We start from the raw sequence: 15,451 nt of genomic DNA, 5'->3' as shown, positions 1-15,451 counted from the left end.
GGAGCTCTACAGTAGAAGCCTGAAGGTGAGGTGGGCTGACCTCTCTGTCTGCCTGTGCTCCTTCCTTCCCCCTGGAAAGTTCACCACATGAGACTTTGATAGGCTTCTTCTTACCCTATTTGTTTTACTTTTCCTCCCCCCTTTCGTGTTCTCCTTTCTCTTTTTCTTCCCTATTTAATTTTCATTTTCTGTTTACTTCCCCCTTTCCTTCCCTCTTTTTTCTTGCTCTTTCTTTTTCATCCCCTTTATGTTTCCGTTTCCCTTCCTCTTTCCCTTTCCCTTCCACTTCCCCTTTCTCTTTCCCTTTCCCTTCCCCTTTCCCTTTTCCTTCCCTTTTCTCTTTCCTTTCCCTTTTTGTTTCCCCTTCCCTTCCCTTCTTTTCCTTCCAAGAAGCTGTATTTATCTTGTATTTACTTATGTATTTATCTTACCTTTTTAGAGGTGTTGTGCCTGCTTCTGCTGGCTTCAAAAAGGAACAGGGAGCTCTACAGTAGAAGCCTGAAGTTGAGGTGTGGTGGGCTGTCTGCCTGTACTCCTTCCTTCCTCCTGAAAGTTCACCACATGAGGTTTTGATAGGCTTCCATAATGTATGGGTATGGAAAGCTGCAACTAACTCTGCAGATGACTGGTATATACTTAACATCTGAAATCTCAATCAAATTTTCTGCTTGTTGAGTTATTGTCTGGCATTCACTTATTTCCTGATTTGGCCATCACTTCTGGCTGCTCTTTTGACAGATTTTCACTATTTCTGCAGTCACATTGGTCTGGCAACAGGGGAATCAGCTGTGGCTGTGGGTGTGGTGAGAGCTGCACAACCACCCCATCCTTCTCTGAGTCCTCACTTCCTCTGCAGCATTGCTTCACAGACCCTTGCACACCCTAAAAGCAGCGGCCAGCAACCAGCCATAGTGACCTGGGTTTAATTTGTCTGCAGTTGAATACAATTAGTCCCCAGACAAACTTGGGTCGCCTTTTTGTTTCACCAAAAAAATCACTGATGCTGAAGATCTGGCATATGCTCCAGCCTTACAGCTCAAGTCCTGTCACCCGCCCCGCCCTCCCCCATCTCCCCCCCCCCCCCGTCCCGTTTCGTCCCGTCCCGTCCCGTCCCATCTCACCCCCCCACCCCCCCGCCGGCAATGTGTGAGTTCAGCTGAAAGTGAACTGTATATACAAGACATTTGAGAGCTCCTTGTGAAATGGGCTTGTATTTTAAACTTCCAAGCATCTGGAACCTCAACTGGCTTTGAATGCATCCCTGAGCCGAGCCCAATCTGGACACATACCTGAGGGTGGAGAGCAGAGACGATCCGCTTTTGGGAGCCGGGCTGAAAACGGCTGCGCCATAACCCGCATAGTACATCAGGATCACTCCGTCGGGCAAGCGGCTCCATCTAGCGGCCGTGCCCCGTTTCATCCGGACGCTCGGTGATGTCACCAACGAATGAGCTGACGTTACAGAACGGGGCGACCCTTCCCCGATCCCGGGCAGCCCCAGGATCTTTCTGGGAGCGATATGAGCAGTACAGGGGTGGGGTGCATTGTAACCCCTCTTCTCAGCGTCACCCGCATGTTCACCAGCAACTCACTGCAGCGCTCCCTGAGAACCACGGAAAGGGCTTGGTGCTGTGAGCACCTGGAGGAGCTCTTTGTGATAGGGAGTGGCCGAATGTTGCTTCCGGCTTTGCTGCTGGCTAGATTTGCTGGGTGGACTGATATCAAATGCATTACAGTAGTTTGAGGCACCGGGAGATGACTGCCAGGCCCTCTGTCAAAGGAAAAACAAGTCTTTTGGCAGTGTGAAAAATAAACTGGGCTGTTCTCCAGTAGCAACCCAGAAAGATTATTGGATTTTGCACTTTGTTAGTAATTTGTAAGCAAATACTCAAACTATCAAAGTAGAAAATAATATTTCCTTATTTTATGTTATTTTATTTTATTTTATTTTATTTTATTTTATTTTATTTTATTTTATTTTATTTTATTTTATTTTATTTTATTTTATTTTATTTTATTTTATTTTATTTTAGAATGTGAGCTGAATAACATCTTCATCCTCACCTCCAGATTGCAGTATGGGAGCCAGTTGAGATGTCTCCTTCATGCTTTTGGTCTGGCAATCAGCTACTTTGCTGGATCAAACAGCCTGGAGACCCAATAGTGGCTGTCATCAGATGGTGAAGACATCACAGGCCATTTCCTGTTCCTGCTCCCACTCAGCCCCATCTGCACATTGGTCAGATGCACAGCTTCTGAATGTGCAGCTGCTCAAGGGATATTCTCTCCTTCCCACAGCCACACACACCAGAGATAACTCACATCAAGGACTGGATGTGAGCCCTTGGCAGGGCCCTCCATGACAGGAATCCAAACTGTTTTGATATCTTTCAGCACATTAACCACTTCACAGCCATCTTTTCTGTGGATGTTATCATAAAAGCTGAGGAGATCTTATCTTTCACTGTTAAGTGCTGGCTCATGAGCAAGGGCTGCTCTGATGTCTCCTCATGCTTAACAACATAATGGTATATTTGAATGAACACATCTTCACTAGCAGACAAGGGTGTGGGTCTAGAGCATAAGCAGAGGACCAATTTTCCCCACCATTTGTGCTGGGAGTGAATTATCCTGTAACATTCTCAGGGAACAGGAAGAAGGAGGAAACTGTAACGAGGCAGTGCCACTTCCATGCTCAGAAGAGGATATGTGAGCATCTTCCTGCACTCAGCTTGAAGTTCCCACACACAAAAGGACCTAGACCCTTGTTTTTCAGTCTTCTGCTGACATATATCATGTAGCACTTCATATGCCTTTATTTTTACTTAGCCTTACTGACATGCCTATATAAACCAGTGTAACCTGTAAGACTGGCATTGTCAAAGTGATTGTTCAGGAAGCTATTTTCACAGTTGAAGGCCAAGAAGATGCTACCCCTTTTCAAGTGCTACACGGAATTTGTTGCTTGTAAAGGTCAGCTTTCATGGTTCATGCTGTAACACTACCCTAATCCTCATCAGGATCAACAACATGGATGATGACAATGATCCTTTTTCTCCACCAGAGTCCTCTGTTTCACTGGCAAAAATACTGGAGGCAGGAAGAAGGCTGTGGGTTGGATCCTTGGGTACTTTTTCCACTGATGAAATGAAGGCAAGCAAATGACAGATCCAACTGTGCAGCCTTGGGTGTATGAATCAGTATTATCTGCTGGCTGGAGCTCCTGGTAGGTTTTGCACTAAGAAATGGTTTTGGTGTCACATTTGACATGAGACTCAGACTATCATGGGGTGTTTTGGGCTCATCTTATACACTATCTCAAGCTCTTTGGGAACAAGCAGCCTATTTTTCATTATGCAATATCGTCTTTATTCATCTACATGTTAATTGCTGGTTTCTAGCCTTTCTAGATCTGTGACCTAAGAATCACAAATCACAACAGGGGCAGAGGCAATTAGTTGTCCTCGGGCTGCTCTCTAAGACTCAAGTGTGTAAATTGCTCTTTCATTCGCACGTGAATTATTCTTAATGTCCCTTCTCTGGTAATAAATACGTGGCTGTGAAGGCATGAAGATGTGTGTGTGTGTGTGTGTGTGAGGGGGGTGGGGGTGGTGGGGGATTAAGAGGGAAAGGTAGCATGACCCTCCCGTTCTCTTTTCTTTTTCAAGTAAAAGCTACCCCTAGGTCTTAACATTCTCTCAAAAAGATAACGCTACCGGTTTGTTTGCTTTCTGCATTCCCCTTGGATGCTAAGGCAAGACTAATGCAGAGAGCATAAAGAAGTTCATATGCACGTTGCCTCATATTGTATACGTGCTTCTCTATTAGCTCTGGACAGAGAGCATAACCAGATGAAAAACGGGTAAGCAGCACAGGTCAGGCAATTCAAAGAGAAAGATGGGGTCTTCAGAAGGGCACCTCAGCTTTATTCCCACTCTCATCTTCTGCAACCCGAGCCAGCAACACCCGCGGCTCCACAGGACGGCCACCGCTCCTGCCTTGGGCAGAGAACAGCCCTTTGCCATGCTGACTGTCTGCTCTGCTCTGCCAGGAGCTGATGGTTTACTTACAGCAGAGGAATGTATCTCCCGTTCTGGACAGCATGGTGACCTCCTGCTCAGCTTACTCAGACTCCTTTCTCAGAGTGACAAAGTGGGTAAATTGCACCAGAAATGCCCTGTCCATTCCCAGGGTGAGAGAGTGAGGCAGACCTGTAGGAGGCCAGTGGCCAGGATTTTCCATTTACATGCCCTTAGTTCCCTCTCAGTCTGGTAGGGGTGACTGTGAGCACAATTTGGAAGCCTTTGCTTGCTTCATGCCATATCTACTTGGGCTCATCACTGTGGGCTTGGGAAACCAGACAAGTACTTCCATTGGTTTCTGCAGACCATCTTTCACATTTGTGCATTCAGAAGCTCTGGTGTGTGAACACAGCCTCTGTCTGCATCAGCTTGCAGTGTCCCCTTCCCCAGCTGCTGATGTTTGTCAGGTCAGCACTGCACTTGCATGAGGGAGGTCAGCAGAGCACCATCCTTAGGTAAATGACTGCAAAGGATTTCAAGCAAATACATTGCCCCCTTTTGTGATTGGAGCCCTGGGGTATCTCCCTTTTTGTGTGTACCTCTGGTAAAAACGTGGTCCGTGGGCTTTTGCTCTGCCCTTCTTAGCTTCACACACGACAGGCAAGGTACCTGAAACAAGTGCTGAGGGAGGTTGCTAAGCATCCAGCCTTAGAAATATTTAAAGCTCAGCTGAGCAGGGACTAAAACAAATTGCTCTAGATTTTAGGTTAGTTCTGCTTTGAGCAGGAGGTTGAACCAGATGCCTTCAAGGGGTCCTTTCCAAAAAAAGATTATTTTTTTTCTAAATGTTGTGTTCTAATCAATGAAGGCATCAGGTTTGGAAGAGAAACCTGTTTTTCTTGCTGGGGAATGAACTGGTTTCTGCAGAACAAGAACTAGGATATATTGATTTATATGAACAGCTCTGAGCCAGCAGATGTGGTGCAGTGGTTCTACCAGTGCTGCTGCACTTACAGAGGAAATGTTGGTCTTCCAGGGTATTCTCTCTGAATATTTACATCTTACAACCAGTGCAATAGGAATTCCAGAGTGAAAATGCTCAAGTTCCTCTGAGAGAACTTGCACACTGGGTTGACTCATTGCTGTCTTGTAACTAGTGAAGAAGGATGGAAGGATTAGTATAGCACATCTGATGCAGGAGAAAAAAGGATGCTTTTCTTATATGTGGAAGAATGAGACAGATGACTGAAAAGAAGCACAAAATGCCTAGGTCATGTCTCATGACTCTTGCAGTTTTGTTCTCACGTGACATTGTAAAGAGAATTTAATTTTATCAGAAAAATGCTTTTTTTTTCTTTTTTCTTTCTTTCCTTCCCTAGGAGCCTGCTCTGTTCCCTATAGGGAGAGTCTGTCCTCTGGTGTCCATAGAGGCATTTGGACTCAGCATTTGTTGACTTCTCTGCCTTCCTTTGCAGACATCAGTGAGGAGAGGCTGGGTGATGCCAGCGGAACAGACAATGCTGAGGCCTACAGTGACGAAGACACAGACCAAAGGAATTCCCCAGACATGGCTAAAGCCAGAACCTGCTTCACCCCTGAAAGCCCAGAAATTGTATAAGTGGATGAGGTAGGTTACGCAGTTCAGAAAACTGGTGGGAGCACAGAGAGCCGTCCAGAGAGCCCCAAGTACCATGCAGAGCAGAATCACCTACTGATAGAAGGTCCTTCTGGGACAGTTTCTTTACCTTTCAGCTTGAAAGCCAACAGACCTCCACTGGAAGTGCTGAAAAAGATTTTCCCTAAGCAGAAGCCGACGGTGCTGGAGTTGATCCTGAAAGGATGTGGTGGTGACCTGGTGAGCGCTGTTGAGGTTCTCTTGTCCAGCCGGTCTTCAGTGGCCAGTGGTGAGAGAACTTCTGCAGAGTCAGATGGTCTAGTTCTACCTTCCAATGGGCATATTTTTGAACACACGCTGAGTTCCTATCCTATTTCCTCTTCCAAGTGGTCAGTGGGCTCAGCCTTCAGGGTCCCTGACACACTGAGGTTCTCTGCTGACTCCAGCAACGTTGTGCCCAATCCTCTGACTGTACCTTTGTAGCACCCATTTCCTCAGCCACCTCACTACCCACTGATGCTGAGGAACACTTTGGCAAGAAACCAGTCCAGTCCTTTCCTGCCTAATGATGTCACCCTTTGGAACACCATGATGCTGCAGCAGCAGTACCAGCTGCGGTCCCACTATGTCAGTCCTTTCTCTAGCAACTTGGCCAGCGTCTTCCAAAGCTCTTCTGTCCTTCCTTCTCGCTCATCAGAAGATCCTAGGATCTCAATCCCTGATGACGGATGTCCTATTGTGTCTAAGCAACCTCTTTACACAGAAGATGAGTATGATGAAAGGTCTGATTCTTCAGACTCAAGAATACTCAACACATCTTAGGATGACATTTGGCATATGATAAGTAAGTAAGTGATATTTGCAGTGCAGCTGAACTACTGGGCCTGAAGAGGAGAGACGTATACTCCATGAAACACTTGCAATTGTATTAAAACTTGACTTTGCTTGGTATTGTACTATAGCAATAAAGACATAACGTATTTAATTTCTTGCACTTCATTGGATAATGCCAAATAGCAATACTCTGGCTTTAGCTCTGAGTGCGTACAACAAGGAAAGACTTTATGGCCATCGGTTACGGGACTCTGGAAGATTCATAGCGGAAACAGAAGCTCAAGGTCTACTTTGTTCCTTAACTCAGACAACTGGGGATATTAAACTAGAATACTTGAATGCTGTTTTATAAGAGAGAACTCCTCAGGACATAAGAAATCAAACAAAAGTAGTTCAATTGCAAATGGACTAAAACAAGGACCAGTCATCATCTTTGCATTGAAAGGAAAGGCAGAAGAATTATGCACATGGAACTAGCATGAACTGCTTCTGTACTGTTTGAGCTTGGACATTTTTTAGAAAAATAATCTTATGAGTTATTCTTTTCCCATGGCTAGGTCAAAATGTGTAATGTCAGTGTAAAACCAATTAAGGCTGTGAAGTGCATGAAGTGTATTGTGAAATGAACACAAGATTAAACATTGTCAGGTTAATGTAGCATGCTAAGGACGCCAGAAAAATAAACTAAGATGATCATCTTGGTTTATGTCATTTATATTGGGCAAATAGCATTTCTGAGGATAGAGAGCTGATTAACTGCCAGCTGGGGTAACAATGTCTAGTTCCAGCAACAGCAGACAAGGCAAGTCTATTTTTCCCAGTCCAGGTTCTGCCCCCCTGCCACGTAGCCTGAAACTGAGTCTCAGCAAATGCTATCATGAGGGAAGCTTAGGTCCTTGGATGTGTGCTACAGACACTTCCAAGTTCAGGAGAGTGAAGCAGAACTTGTAACAGTCACAGTAAGCGGGAAAATATATATATATAAGTAAATAAGAGGCTCTTTTTTTTTTTTTTTTTTTTTTCCCTATGCTATAGAAATAGAAATAGGAGATAGGGTGTAATAGCAGACCTTTCTTTAAAACAGTGTGGAGTTAAATGGCAGCTTTCCCGAATCTGGAAAAGTAATTATTTGAACAATTTATTGCATGTTTGCATGCATGAACTCCCCTTTTATCCTACTTTCATTACAGTGTCAGAAGAACACTACAAATTGCTTCTGGTGAAGAATGCCACTACATTCACTCTCCACCTAGATATTTGTCTGTTAAGGTTTTTGTGCCATTTTTTGAACCATTTGCCACTGACCACATCTGCTTGGCAGTTGGATTTTCCAAAACACTTCTTTCTGTGTGGATGCAATGGCTGGCAGGCCTGCCATGTGTACAGATCAGCCCTACCCCTCAAACCCAATGAGGGTTCCCCTAGAGGGGGGAAGCCTAAAGCAGGTGGGCTGTAGGACCTTAGAATTTGTCAGGCATGTTGCCTAGTATCACTGCTAATGTGAATGCCTGTGTTCTCATTTGGCATTTCATACTTCGTAATGTTTGTGTACTCAATGGATCCCACAGTTTATACTGATATTGAACAGGCACAAGCAGAAGGAGAATAAAATAAATAATGTTTTTATTTTCTCTGGGGGATAAATGATCAGAAATACACTTTTTATTGTGTATTTTTGCAATCTGTTCAGTAAAGCAATTTGTAGTTGTATGCTAGAGAGCAAAGAGGGAAAGGTGGAGAGTGGGAGAAAAGAAAATAAGTAGCATTCCTTATGCAAATGTAAGAACATCTGGAATTTTCATAATGCAGAATTACAGTTTTGACTGACACATTTTCCTGTGCCCACATGGAATTTGTAAACAAATTCATCTTCAAGACACTCCAAGCAGAAAAGTAATAGACACTCATAAAATAAGCTTGGTCTTGCAAACAGAAAGAGATGAGGTAGTGAAATGCTGTGCTCCGACATCGTAGAGGAGTTAGGTGTGAAAGGCTCGATGCGAACAAACAGGTCCGTGAGCTCAGGTTTTGAGCTCATGCACCAAGCAGATTTCCCTCCAGCAGAGGCTTTTGTATAGGCACCCTCATAGGTTGAATGAATTCTGTTTCTTTTTCTTTCTTTTGTTTCCCAGCAGAGGGTGAATAACCTCCAGCAGGAAAACCAAACAGTGGCAACCGACAGCTCATAGTGATCTTATGCACTGTGGTCTGTGGGTTTTCAGTGAGCAGAACCTTGACATCTTGGAAGTGGAACATATCTTTCAGAGAAAGATGACCTTTGGCCAAGCTGGGGCAAACTGTTCATACTACAAACATGATGGGTGAAAAAATGCAGGGTCAGCAATGCAGTTATCAGCAATTATTAAATCCTATCTCTTTTAATAAACTGTTGTGGGGGTTTTTTTTGTTTGTTTGTTTGTTTGTTTTTCCTTTGTGAAAGCGCTGAAATTAAAATAGTCATTCTTTCAGGAATCATAGAATATCTTTTGACTAAATTCACAATTATTATTATTATTATTTTTAAATAAAGTAAACATAAACATGTTAAAAACAAAACCAAACACATTTTGTTTGTCTGCAGACAACTTCTGCAGTATTTTGGCTATTTACAAGTTCCATTAAAGCAAACAAACCAACAGGAAAATAAACTAACCAACCAACCAAACTGACCCAAACAAACCAATTGGACTGACCAGCAGTTATATGTCTAGGAAAGGATACTGTTCATACAGCTGTGTTTCCAGGCTGCCACTAAATGTGGATGTCATTTCTAGACTTCACTCAACATGCAGCAAGGATCTGGGGCCCTTGGCATATTGGCAGGGCCCCATGGTGCTGGAGTCTGCTCCTTATGTCTTTACCTGTGGGTAATCCTAACTCCATCCTGCCTTTACAGTGTGGGCAAATAGGAGATGAGAGAACCTCTGCTTCCCTATGCACCATAATGTACTATTGCATCCCATCCCATCCCATCCCATTCCATCTCATCCCACTCCTGGCACCTGGCCCACACGCACTACCCAATTGCACCTTTTCCTTTGCATCAGCAGACGTTCTTGAGAACACCTGTTTTGTCTCAGGCCATGCACTTCCCAGCCCTGGTTCCTGCAGGTCCCAGGTCCCAGCCCTCTGTTTTCTGGCTCCGTCTCCTGGTAAAATAAGGGAGAAGACGCGTGGGTGAAGAGGAAGGAGTGAAACTGGCTGCATGTCTGGAAACCATAAAGAACGAGCTTAAGCATCAAGAAGATCAGCGAAGCCTTTGTTGTAGTCCTGCAATTAAGTGGTCCTATTTCATTTTGATTTGTTATTTTTTTAGGGGGCGATACCGCAGCCACGAGTCACTTGGAGCAAGAGGACTTACCCTCATTTCACGGCGCAGTTCTCGCTCTGGGTGCGCGGAGCGGCTGAGCCCAGGTGCATTTTCTGTGGTGCTCCTCCTGTCAGGACGGTGATTTCACGGCTCACCACCCGCCTGTGCGCACAACACAGACGGTAACTCCGCAGGAAGCCCTTCTTCCGGCTGCTCCGCACTCAGCCGCTCCGCGGGGCGGCTGCGATCAGAACACAGCGCTGTGCTGCGCTGCCCCACGTCCCTCCCCGCGGCTCCGCAGTTGGCTGCGTGCTCCCCGCGGCCCCGACGTGCCCTCCTTGCGGCCCCAGGGCCACTCTGCGAACGCTGGCTGAACAGGCTGGCCTCGCGTTCGTGCTGACACGTTTGAAGAACGATTTGGATTCTCCCAGTATACTGTTTCAGTCATTCACTCCTTATGTGGACGTGAGTGGGCGAGTAGGATTGAGGCTAAATTTATAGTTAATTTTAATACTGAAGCCATCCTGTATTTGAAGAAGAAGATTAATTCTTCAATTTCATTTCTTACTTGATATTGCATATTGCCATTACTGGGAAATAAAATGATTTCTGAATGCGCACTTTCCAAACTTCAGTTCTAGTGGGCATATAACCCTCAAGCATCATTCTTCTCCCTTCCCTATAACCAACTAACTTAATGCAGAATCTTAATGTTCCTGCACTCGTCTGGAACACACACTGGCAGATAACAAGCCTTCTTCCCCAAGCACATTTTGATAATGCAGTGTCTCAGCAGCTTTCTGCATGACTCAGCAGCTCCTGGTAGGATGCTGTGTGTACACTGGAAATCTCAGCTGAGATTTCCCTTAGAGAGACTAATTACATTGATCTCCACAGTAACACAGTACCAGAGGGCCGTAACCACAGCTGTGTGACAAACACATGGACACACAGTGTGAGTCCTGACATCACATGGAAGGTCAAACTTTTGCTGCAGGTACTGGGCAGTAGACCTTGTAGATGGTAAGTTTAGAGCATCGTATGTGTTGAAAGATTGGGAATGCAGAGGGAGACATACTTCTAGGAGAACTGCCATTGGAGACCAGGCTTCGTTAGAGTCTCAGCAGAACAGAAACATGTACAGAACCTTTGGGAATGCGGCTTGTTATTTCTGTATTCACTCTATGGAAAATGAAGATGAGACACGGGCAACTCTCACAAGGGTACATCCCTGCTCTGCCCACTGATCTGAGGGAGATCTCGTAGCTCAGTTTGAGCGTCAGATGTCTCTTTCTCCATCTCCATGAGGTAAAAAAAGCTGCTACAAGGAGTACATGGCTATTACCTGTAAATTCTCCAGTGCTCTGTAAGAACTGGACACCAATGCAGGGGCTGATTACCTTTAATATGTTCATTAATGATACTGACAGTGGGGTTGAGTGCACCTTTAGCAAGCTTGTGGATGGCACCAAGCTGTGGGGTGCAGTTGACACTCCTGAGGGACAGGATGCCATCCTGAGGGACCTAGACAGTGCTGAGCAATGGGCACAAGTAACATTATGAGATTCTATAAATCCAAGTACAAGATGTTGCACCTGAGCAGAGGCAAACCCAATACCAATACCACCTGTGGGATGAAAGGATTCAGTGCAGCCCTGTTGGAAGTAACCACGGGAGACAAGTCTCATGCTATCATGGTCAACAAGCCTCGTTTATTAGGTGTTACAGCATCTCATTTATACAATCAGTAATAAGTTCATGCATATTGCAAAAGTAAAGCTCAGGATTGGTGGGTTACACATTACTTCATCTGACCTTTGTGGTTAGTCTTGTGGATACTTTTTCTTTACAGCTATGTCTTCACCTTGCTACACATCTTGTTTTTCCCTCAGGCCGTCCTTGCCTCTAGCTACATATCCTGTCTTTAGCTACATACCCTGTCTTTTCACATCCTGATTTCTTCTCAGCTGCCTAGCCCGTGATCGGCCCTAGGATAGACCGTCTTTGTCTTCAGTCACGTTCATTCTTTTACAATTTCACTAATGGAATCTCTTCATGTCCTTTCTCACAAAGCCATTCTGCATAAACACTTTCCACACTTCCCCCGTTTTCTTTTAAACTGAAAAGGGGTTTGATTTACTGACCGATTAATCATATTTAACAGTCAGTTCAGTTCATTTGTTCAATCAGTTCTCATGTAGTTTTATCCTGCTCCATAGCTGCTGCTCTGTGAACTTCTCATCTCGATCCATGGCTGCTGCTCCGTAGAATTCTTCTTGTATTACAACAATTTCAAGATACTGCCTATAGAGTAACAACACTACTTAAATTAATAACATAACATCAAGACCTCGATTAACAATACTCTAAAAGTGAAAAAAGAGACAAGTCAAATACAACTTAACAACATTACTGTTAAACCTGCTGTAAAGGACAAATGTGTTTGCTCTGCAACCTAAGTTTCTGCAACCTGAAAATACATCTGTGAGGGTCCCATTGTGTTAATCTGTAACTGATCAGGAAAAGTCTTCAATTTTCATATACTCTGATATATTGATTTTAATGACCACTAAAATTTGTGCAATAAATGCTTTTAAGATGCTCATAACCATGCTCTACCGACTGAGTTATCCGGGCTAATAATTGATGAATGATCGTGCAATGTTATGAAGTAGCATGTCAAATAGAACCAATTTTGGAGGACAAATGTACTAGAGTATCAGTAGGGGCATTAATACTTATTGACCCTTGAGAAACAGCAAGCTGTGTTGGTGGTGGATGAGACAGATAGTGCCAGCAGGGCGTCCCCTGCTTCAAGGTGCACCTTTCCTCTCTCACCCATCACAGATTCTCTCCTGCATTCAGGGTCTGAAGGATTTCTTCCAGTTGTACACCAACTGTGTACAGTGCGTGATATAGAGCCCAAGTGGAACACCTGCTTGGAAAACAAAAGAAACTATCAAATTTAGTTCTATTAGCGTGCACTTTTGTCAAATGATGCATGGTTATATTTTCAGATCCCAATTAATTGGATGTAAAAGAGGTATCTGTTCTATGATACAGGGTCATCTCTTTGTCTGGGATTCCTTTCCAGGTTTTGTCTTTGCAAATTAAGAAAAGCTAATTAATAGGCTAATAATATCATAAGCAAACAGTACTAAAACATTAAAAGAGCTATTCCTGTAGATTCTAGCATTGATTAGATCAAATCCTGTTTAATACACATCTGATCTATTACTAAAATAGAAGAAGCACACAACATCCTAGCTAATGCCTTCAACTCTAAATCTTTAGACTGCATTGGTAAAACAGAAAATCACACACTATGTCAAACTATTAGTAATATTATCTATAACACAGCAAGTTACAAAGCAATACCGCTAAGTAAGAAACACACAATTACAATTACTATAAAGGCTGGATGCTATTTTCTGCCTTCAGATGAGACCAAACGTATCATGCTGGAACCCACGTAGGGCCAGTCCCTGTGGAAATAAGCGCATATTCACAACCCCAAGTTGTCAATGGTAGGGGACAGTCCCAAAGTCCTGTGGCCATATTCCAAACATTAACCATAGGCTGTTCCTTTAGCACTGGGGAAGCCTCAAAATGACGATCCACATAAGCTGTATCTCTATGAACACGATTCAAAAAATTCAGCACAAACAAAACAAGCAAAACCTTGCATAATATTTCTTGTAGTGTGTCTCCCATATTCCCCCTTTTTTGTTTAATAATAAGAATGGATTTCAATGTTTGATAAATGTGATCAGTGATAGCTTGTTCAGTGGGAGAATGAGCAATGGCTGTAGTATGTCTAACACACCCTTCTTGGAGGAAAGTTTGAGTGGCCTTAGAGGTATACGCAGGCCTATTATCTGTTTTTGTAGTATGTGGGATTCCCATAGCAGCATAAGCAGATAACCAGTGTTTACGGGTGTCATGACTGTGTTCACCTGTATGTGCTGTGGCAAATACGTAAGAAGAATGAATATCTATTTTTACATGTGCATATTTTAGACGGCCAAATTCAGGAATGTGAGTGACATTTGTCTGACACAGTTGAAGAGGTGCTGTGTCACAGGGATTTGTCCGAGTCTGAGGCAAAGAGCTATCAGTCAAATTATGTAGCTGATATTCAGTCATCAACACGGTGTATTGCATAGGAGAGAGGATCATTCTTAACACAGTTTTCCAATCGTGAGGGGTCATAGCGTAACTGTCACTGTTTGTAACCAAAAGATTGTATGGAAAGGCTGACTGAACTCCGAATGTTCTCACTGACTCCCTTAGCTCCTTCACTGCCTCGTAAGGCAGGGATTCCCAACGGGGGACCTGATTAGGAAAGGTTTGCAACGTGTCAGCATCACCCCTTCATATTGTTTCTTTTCTGCACGGCTCTAAGACATCACAGTATGCTGTAGGGAAATTTGTCATTCCTGCTTCCTTCCAAGTATCATCAGGAGGAAATGCATCCGATTCGCTTTCTGGATCTTCTGGACCTGGGTCACAACGATCCCCTGGTTTCAGTCCATCCGTGTCTTTAACCACGTTACACGCGGGCTGCACAGACGCAGCCGCGCACGACGAGGGGGGGGGGGGGGGCGGCAGGCGGCCGCTGGCTGGGAACGGCTGCTTGTGTCGGAGCGCGGCCGCTGTTCTTTCTCGCGCTGCTTCTCACGTTTCCCGACTCCCTCTAGCATACAGCAGCGTTGTGGGTGTTGGATTGACACTTGCTGCACCAAATCCCAGTGGCTTGGCACTCGTGACGGATGTGGCCAGTTTTTTCACAACGGAAACATTTCATGCGGGAGCTGTTCTGCGAGCGTGGGCTTGTAGCGACTGCAGCTTGGAGGGGTGCAAGGGCTGCTAAAACCTGAGTATGCGAGGATCTAGATTGCTCCTGAAATGCCTTTGCCTGCTCTTGCAACCCGTCACTAATTTTCTGTAAAGCACTCCTAACAATGCCTGGGTTCCAGTTGGAACCGAAGCAGCCTTTTCTAGCAACTCGGGGATTGCCCAATCTCCGGGCAATGTATTAACCAGAGATCGGGTTGAGGAATTGCCATTTTGGAGCACACATTGTTTAATCAATGCCCCTTGCATATATTCTGGAACACTAGCCTTCTTGATGGCATCCACAACCTTATCTATGAAATTACCTAGCGGCTCCTCACGCCCCTGTCTTATTCCCATGTAAATGGGCGTTCCCCCCGCAGCTTTTCTACTATCCATAGCTTTCCTGGCTAGATTCATAGTTTCTCGCAAAACTTCAGGATCAGAAATCGCCTGAGCCTCTATTCGAGTCCATGCCCCGAGACCCAACAATTGTTCCATTGTTACACCTGCTAAGGGGTCTCCTGGTCCTCTCTGTACTGCTGCGGACGCCACAGCCCGCTGATGCCAATGAGCATTAAACAATATTAACTGATGAGGGGTAGAGATCAATTTCGTTATGCTTCTAATATCTGCTGGGAGAAGGATATGCGCACTAAAAAGATCATCTATCATTTGCCTGGCCGGTTCCCTAGTCACCCCATATGTCCCTACTGTAGCCCGCAACTGTGAGAACATCTTCCAGTCCAGAGATTGAATCTCAGCCTGGACTCCTCCGTGCGGCAAGGGAGTGTAAACAACAGTGAATGCAAGATTCTCAGTTGCTGTCTGTAC

At 44.5% G+C, this 15,451-nt stretch overlaps 1 long non-coding RNA gene and 1 pseudogene across 1 annotated transcript; one reads left to right on the top strand and one right to left on the bottom strand.

The window, feature by feature from the left end:
- Positions 1–10: 10 nt before the first annotated feature.
- On the bottom strand, positions 11–1,412 carry LOC146751093 (uncharacterized). The gene is made up of 3 exons (XR_014941913.1): positions 1,290–1,412; positions 432–546; positions 11–71 (listed from the first exon to the last, which is right to left on the bottom strand). It is a non-coding gene; the product is annotated as an uncharacterized LOC146751093 (long non-coding RNA).
- Positions 1,413–2,394: 982 nt separating this feature from the next.
- LOC146751092 (doublesex and mab-3 related transcription factor 3-like) lies at positions 2,395–6,459 on the top strand (annotated as a pseudogene).
- The last annotated feature ends 8,992 nt before the right edge of the window (positions 6,460–15,451 follow it).

This window comes from Coturnix japonica, unplaced genomic scaffold (assembly GCF_054131305.1).
Source record: "Coturnix japonica strain WE unplaced genomic scaffold, WE-NBRP24 Scf141, whole genome shotgun sequence".
NCBI lineage: Eukaryota > Metazoa > Chordata > Aves > Galliformes > Phasianidae > Coturnix > Coturnix japonica.
The sequence above is the reverse complement of the archived record's forward strand: the minus strand, read 5'-3'. Positions and strand labels throughout refer to the sequence as shown.